The sequence below is a fragment of the Myxine glutinosa genome, chromosome 5, assembly GCF_964187855.1.
Source record: "Myxine glutinosa chromosome 5, kmMyxGlut1.1, whole genome shotgun sequence".
NCBI lineage: Eukaryota > Metazoa > Chordata > Myxini > Myxiniformes > Myxinidae > Myxine > Myxine glutinosa.
Window position 1 is genome coordinate 192734692 of NC_136265.1, and position 6835 is coordinate 192741526.

Consider the following 6835-nt stretch of genomic DNA (forward strand, 5'->3'; position numbering starts at 1 on the left):
GGAGGTACTGTACAAGCAAGATGGTGGGGGCGCTTCAGCTGTGGTGCCTGCAGTCCAAAAACAAGTTGCCCGACTTCCGACTTCTTCACCCCCTCTCCCCTTTAACTCTTGGCCCCATGCCAGCCAAACAGCTCCTTTAGCTGTCGTCGTCCCGCCGGGGAGGTCTCCACATCAGGCTTCTGCGCCTCAGGCTTTCACACAGCCTCACGGGTCGCCAAGGGTCTCCACACTGCAGGGCACCCAAAAAGACCCCACCGCCGATGGGCTCCCAATTTCCAGACACCACTGGCTGCCAGGGGCAATTACCGCAGAGGGGGCCGCAGTCACCGCTTCTCCAGAGCTTGATCCATACCTGCAGACATACACACCTTCCTCAACCACAAAATCCACAAAAAACATTTCCTCCCCCACTGCCATTCAATTTTCAACCACATATTTCCAATAAAAGATGTCACAAGAAGATGCTGCCATGGCCTGCTTACACGTGAAATCCCCATTCGCATTTAACAACACATTTCAATATAATCTCAATTTTCATCGTCATGACCACACAAAAACACAAAACCTCTACACATAAACAAACGCCACCCACAATACACTTTGTGGCAGACATTACAATCCCCTCACCAGCCATGCCATCACTCTCACCCACCTCCCATTCCAAATTACTCACGTCCCAATTTAGGAGCAAGTGCTGAACCCTGGGACAGTAAACATCAAGCCACTTACCTTCACCTTGATGTGCAAGTAGTTGCATATTGGTCAGGTCCCCCCACCCCTCCACCATGCCCTCACAATTCCCCAACAACCATCACCCTCGGTAACAATAGCCACAACCAACCTGCACCCTCCTCTCCCCTCCCTCGCCCAGCCCCTCCACCATCCCCTCACAATTCCCCAACAACCATCACCCTCGCTAACAATACCCACGACCAACCTGCACCATCCTCTTCCCTCCCTCGCCCCACCTCTCCACCATGCCCTCACAATTCCCCAACAACCTTCACCCTCGCTAACAATAGCCACAACCAACCTGCACCCTCCTCTTCCCTCCATCGCCTAGCCCCTCCACCATCCCCTCACAATTACCCAACAACCATCATCCTCGCTAACAATACTCACGACCAACCTGCACCATCCTCTTCCTTCCCTCGCCGCGGGTCCTCCACCATGCCCTCACAATTCCCCAACAACCATCACCCTCGCTAACAATAGCCATGACCAACCTGCACAATCTTCTTCCCTCCCTCGCCCTGCCCCTCCACCATCCCCTCACAATTCCCCAACAACCATCACCCCAGCTAGCAATATCCATGACCAACCTGCACCCTCCTCTTCCCTCCCTCGACCCGTCCCTCCACCAACCCCTCACAATTCCCCAACAACCATCACCCCAGCTAACAATACCCACGACCAACCTGAACCCTCCTCTTCCCTCCCTCGCCCCGCCCCTCCACCATCCCCTCACAATTCCCCAACAACCATCACCCCAGCTAGCAATATCCATGACCAACCTGCACCCTCCTCTTCCCTCGCTCGCCCCGTCCCTCCACCAACCCCTCACAATTACCCAACAACCATCACCCGAGCTAACAATACCCACGACCAACCTGAACCCTCCTCTTCCCTGCCTCGCCCCGCCCCTCCACCATGCCCTCACAATTCCCCAACAACCATCACCCGAGCTAACAATATCCATGACCAACCTGCACCCTCCTCTTCCCTCCCTCTCTCCACACCTCCACCATGCCCTCACAATTCCCCATCAACCATCACCCTAGCTAACAATACCCACGACCAACCCACACACCCCCGCCCCCTCCAGCATCCCCCATCATTATCGGAATCCGAGCTCTGAATGGACTGTCTCTATGTACTGTCGCCGGCAGGATCACAGTGAGTTCACAATGTGATGTCACTGACAAACTCGAAAATCGACAATCTTGGGCTTTTTTCGGAACTTTGTGATTCACAAATTAAAGAAAATAAAATTCCCTTTAAATTAGGCTGTAATTTGATTGTCAATGGTTTTCAGAAGAAAAATAATTTGCATTTGGGTCCCCTTTAAGGGTCTTTTTGGGTCTTCGGTGTATTTTCAATATTTTCGGTCTGAAGCGTGTTTTTGTTCTTTTGGTTCTTTGGTGTCTTTTCTGCCTTTGGGGTCTTTTAACTTTTCGTGGTCTTTTGGGACTGTCGTGAAAATCAAGTGCAGACACGACTTTACCTCTGGGTAGGCTTTAATATCATTTAGATCGATAATATCTCCTGTAACAATACATGCAACAATAGGCATTAAATCAGAGCATTTCAAGCACAGCAATGGTAGCTTCGATATAACAATGGTTCGCGCAGCGCAGCCTTTGGGGGCGTACATACCATTCAACTACTGGATAATGTCACAGTGAGTCCCGCCGGAGTGTCCGCACGCCCCGAGTGTCCCGGGTCTTATAGACGCCCCCCCTTCTTTTCGTGGCGAGCATCCCTGGGTTCACCTTGGTATAATTTCACTACATTCTCCCCGTCGTTAAAACTATACTACCGCTCGGCAGTTTGCAAGCAAGCATCAGCAATAAACCAAAGGGTTACGTCAATCCACGTCAGTCGGTCCACCCGTAGCGGTCGGGGCGGCGAACCTCCCGGCCCGTTCGTGTTCGGAAACTACCGGGCACGGCGTCCCCTAGCCCGGAGTCCCCCGCGTCGGAATAGCCGCCGGAGGTTGGAGTCGGAGGGGGCGCCCCCGCGCCTTCGGGCACGGGGGCGGGGGACGACGGGAGTAACAGCGGTAGTTCCATAGGGGAAGCTTCGATAGAGTCCATAGACTCGTAGATGGGTTCGTCGGTATCCCTGTCGTCGTCCCCACAAGGGGCGAGATGGCGTACGGAGACAGTAGACTCGCGGCCATCCGCCGTTAACACGCGGGCATGCTCGGGATTAGTCTGGAGGACCTGCACCTTGTCAACAAGGGGGTCGTACTTGCTAGTGCGAACCGCTCGTTTGAGATAGGCGGGCCCCGGTTCAGCGAGCCAGCTGGGTAAAGACTGGATACTGCCGGAGCTTCTAGGGTGGTGGAACAGTCGTTCGTGAGGAGTCTGGTTGGTGGCAGTACATAGGAGAGCCCGGATCGAGTTTAGAGCGGCAGGCAGCGACCACGCCCATTTATCGAGGCCTCGGCCGAGGGTCCGGAGGCTTAGCATGACGGCCCGCCATATAATCCCATTAAAGCGTTCGATCTGTCCATTAGCTTGGGGCCGGTACGGGGTGGTGTAGCTCGAAGCGACGTTATGTTGGAGCAAGTAGCCCCTCACTTCCTGGGACAGGAACACCGCACCCCGATCGGTATGCACGTAGGCCGGATACCCGAACATAGAAAACAAATTCTGCAGGCACCGAATAACCGTGGCAGCCGACATATCCCCGCACGTGTAAGCAAAGGGGAATCGGGAATACTCATCGACGATAGTGAGCAGATAGCGAGAGTTGCTCGACATTGGCAGCGGCCCTTTGAAGTCCATCGCCAAGCGCTCCCACGGTCTAGTAGCCCTAACGAGTGTCCCCAGAGGGGGGCTATAAAAACGCGGTTTGAGTTCCGCACAGATCGCGCAATCACGGCAGATGCGGCGGATGTCCTCCATCGAGTACGGCAGATTGCCCGCGCGCACAAAGTGCGCGAAGCGCGTTACCCCGGGATGACACATAGTGCTGTGCAAAGTGTGCAGCCCCTCCAAAGATACGATCCCCGCGCAAGTGGCCGGCCTCGATAAGGCATCAGCGACCAGGTTATCCTTCCCCGGGCGGTATTTGATGGTGTAGCAGAAGTTGGCGAGTTCAATACGCCAACGGGTGATTTTCTCATTCTTAATGCGCTGAGCATGTAAGGTGTCGTACATAAACGCAACACTCTGTTGGTCCGTGATGATTTGGAAACTCCGCCCAAGCAGGTACGAACGCCATCGCCGAATTGATTCGACGATCGCGTACGCTTCCTTTTCGACAGACGAATGCCTCCGCTCGGCGGAGGTGAGAGTCCGCGAGAAGAAAGCCACAGGGCGGCCTCCTTGGGAGAGAGTCGCCGCTATCGCATGATCCGAGGCATCACTCTCCAAAACGAAAGAGGCACTCTCGTCAATCGTTGCGACAGCGGCGCCAGCAATGTCGACTTTAAGGCCCTCGAAGGCCGCCAGGGCGGCCGGGCCCAAGGGGAAAGTGTCGCAGGCCACGAGGGGGCGGAGCTTAGCGGAGAAATTTTGCACCCACTTTGAGTAGTGGGCGAACAGCCCCAGGGCGCGTTTCAGCGAAGCCCGATCGCTAGGCGGAGCCATATCGAGCAAAGGGCGCAGACGCTCCTTATCCGGAGAGACGGAGCCATGGGTCACGGTGTACCCCAAAAGGTCTACCGTGCGTAGAGAGTATCGACACTTCGCCGCATTCATGGTTAAGCGATATTTCCGCGCGACCTCGAGGAAGCGTTTTAGATTAGCGTCGTGATGCGCCTGGTCATGCCCACAAACCGTAAGATTGTCCAGATAGACAAAGACATCGGTCAAATGCTCCTTTGCAACGAGGTCATCCATAGCTCTCTGAAAACAAGCGACGCCGTTCGTTACCCCAAAGGGAAGTCTCGTGAACTGGTACAACCGCTGACCCGATTCAAAGGCTGTAAAGACGCGATCAGCCCTAGAGATGGGGACTTGATGATACGCACTACGTAGATCGAGTGTGCTATAAACGGAATACAGGGCCACCTGGCGTACTAGGGCGTCCATCCCCGGTAATGGGTAGGCATCCAGTTGTGTAAATCGATTAATCGTTTGCGAATAGTCGATTACCATTCGCCTGCGGTGGGCCTCACTCCGCACCACTAAGACTTGAGCCCGCCACGGTGACCTACTGTGTTCTATGATACCGTCCTTCAAGAGCAGGGCCGTTTCTTCCGCAATGAATTGCGCGTCCGCGCGAGAGTAGCGCCGCGATTTGATGGCTACAGGGGTACAATCAGTGGTCAGGTTGGGAAACAGTGAGAGTGGCTCCATGTCCATTTGAGCGAGGGCACACACAGCGAGCGTGTCCGGCCCTCCGAAGTCTATTTCCAAACGACCATGCCGCTTAAGGAAATCAAGTCCTAACAGAACGTCAGCGCATAAGGCCGGTAATACCATGAGATACACGTCCGGGAACGTGCGTCCATTTATCACAAGTTTCAATCGACACGCCCCTTTAGTGCTCAACCGAAGTCCCTGAGAAGCCATAAAGATCCGACGGGTTGTCCCGAGAACCGGCCACCCATGTTGATGCACGAGTCGCTGATCAATAAAACTATCCGTGGATCCCGTATCAATCAGAGCTTGCGCAAAAACGCCCGCGACTGTGAGCGGAATGAAGGCCTGCGCTAGGCCGGCAGACCCGGCAGGTATAGTTCCGGCCGGGCGAGAAGATCGCGCCTCGCGGGTGGATCCCACGCCGGCAGCAATCCTTCGGGCCTCAGCAGGAGCATTGTAGTCAGTTGGCTCATCGGTAGTTCCATTTGCCAGAGTGGGTGTGGGGTGGTCATGAGAGCAGCCGCCAGATGGCGCTCGAGCCACGGGAGAAAGATTTCTGCCATCTGCAGATTGACATGCCAGAGGGGGAGCATGTAATTCGCAAAAGCTGTCATCAGATGGCGCTCGAGTCACGTGCTGCGTTTGCCGCACTTCGAGAGGCATTTCCAAAGTAGGAGCATGTCGCTTGTTTGAAGTAGGCGTTTGAAAGCCAGTCAAGGTTGGATGCTCTGTGACCGGTCGCGTTCGCGCCATTTGTTTCGGCGGCCCGACGTATCGCACCAAGGTCGGGCAAGAAGCCAGGGGCCCGCGAGGAGGAGAGCGGCTCATCAAAGCTGTGCAAGGCGCCCCGTCCGGTGCGCGATCCGTTGGCTCAGCGATGAGCCCATTCAAGGTCGCTCGGGACTGCATGCCCCGAGCGGCCTTTCTGCAGACTTTTGCAAAATGGCCTTTGGTAGAGCAGAGGTGACATGTCGCCTCTCGAGCCGGGCATTCAGAGCGAGGATGCTGCCGATTGCCACAAAAATAACATTTTGCATACCGGGCAGTCCGTGGCCTGGCAGCGGCGGCCGCAGTGAGGCAGGATGCGGAGTCCGCTTCCGGAGCACCCAGGGGCTCGGCCATCGTGGGGGTCTGGTCCTCCTCCATATCCTCGGCGGTGGCCCTCTCGGGTCGCGCGAGTTGCGAGGTCCCCGCCACGACTCGTGGGTGATCATATGCGGTCAATTGTTCTCGAGCATCTGTGTATACGCGTGCCAGCCGTAGTGCTTCTGTAAATGTCAGCTCCGCGACCTCCAGGAGACGGAGCCGCAGGACTCCAGAACTAATTCCGGATATGAATGCATCTCGGAGCAAATCGTCCTGCACTTGCTCGTGAGTCCGAACGTCCTGCACGCAATCTGCCAATAAGTAGCGCAGCTCCTGGGCAAAGCGATCGATCGATTCAGATGGTTGTTGCCGTCGCTGAGAGAGTTGATGCCGGCCGTGCACAGCGCTCCGTTTCTTTACGTAGAGGCGCGTCAGCTCGGCCAGGGCCGTATCATACGTCTCAAATCGAGAAATGCTCTTATAAACAGTGTGATGGACCTTGGACTGTAACACGGACAGCTGCATCGCAGCGGTTGGCTCTGTCTCGTGAGCAGCGAAGTAATTCTGCAGCGTGTTGAGCCAGTGAGCAAACTCCGATGCAGATCCTTCAGCTTGAGGGTCGGCACCGAGAATCGGAACCACGATCATCTTGTGGTCTGCCATTCGGCGAACTAAATGATATTAAATGTCGTGAAAATCAAGTGCAGACACGA